Consider the following 1,148-nt stretch of genomic DNA (forward strand, 5'->3'; position numbering starts at 1 on the left):
TTTTATATCCCCACGAAAGCTCTTCCGTCACGGATCCAACGCCGCCGGCCTCACCCTGAGAACCGGCCGGAAAGTCTCCGAACCGGCCGCCGGAAAATTCTAGACCACCGCCGCTACCGACCACCGGTTCACCACCTTCCCTTGCTCCGATCAACCTGAAATTTTGACAGAAGCTTCCCCATCCAGAGCTGCTCCTCCTGTCAAATTTTCAGCCCCAAATTCGAAGTATAAGTAGGCGAAACGTTATTTCTCCTCTCGGCAGCCTTTAGAAAGGTATGTTTTGAAACCTTAAACTCTTCCAAGTTCAATAACTCGGGGAGGATAAAATCCTTTCCTCTCTTCTCCATCTCCAGTCTATGCTTGGGATTTTGTGTGTGCAGGTACCAAAAATCCCGGAATTTTATTCGCGGGTCAAGAGTATGTTGGATCACTCTTGTTTCTTTGTCCGGGTTGTGTTTGATCAACCCCGACCTTTCACCGGATTGTGTTTGATCAATCCGAGGCCTTTTTTCCGAATTGTGTTTGATCAATTCGCGGCTTTTCCGGATTGTGTATGATCAATCCGAAGGACAAACCATTAAAAGCATCGTTTGTGACCTCTATCGAGTCTCATAACAGCTTGGTTTTGTATGCAAGAGCAATGTAACATTCTGCTCCTTTGAGTTTTGACGTACTAGATGCCTAAGGCGGATCTTCGCTTGGTATCTGTGGAACCTTTCATTGGAAAGGATTAAACCACATGTTTTGACCCCCAGGCTAACAAGCCTAGATGCCGAGATTTCACATCTCATGCGCTCAAAGTTTTTGAAGCGCCACATCGACAAAAGCCTTCAATGGCAACCTGTGCAAAAAGTAATGACCACAAAATACTGTGGAATGCACTCATGGAGCATTTCTCGAAACGTTCATATAACTCTACTTGTTGAGTTATTAGTCAAGTGGATTGCTTACCACCTTAATTGACTACATATTGTCGATGATCTTTTGTGGCATCATGATCCATAATCTTTAGCGGATTCGATCATCATCAAGTTCTCTAGGTCGTCCAAGTTGGTGTGGAATTACCAACAAGACTTGATTTTGATCACACAAACGAGAATTGTATATACGCTAATGTGATAAACTTATTTGGGATTATCCCCTAATGT

Source organism: Fragaria vesca, linkage group LG4 (genome assembly GCF_000184155.1).
Source record: "Fragaria vesca subsp. vesca linkage group LG4, FraVesHawaii_1.0, whole genome shotgun sequence".
Lineage (NCBI taxonomy): Eukaryota > Viridiplantae > Streptophyta > Magnoliopsida > Rosales > Rosaceae > Fragaria > Fragaria vesca.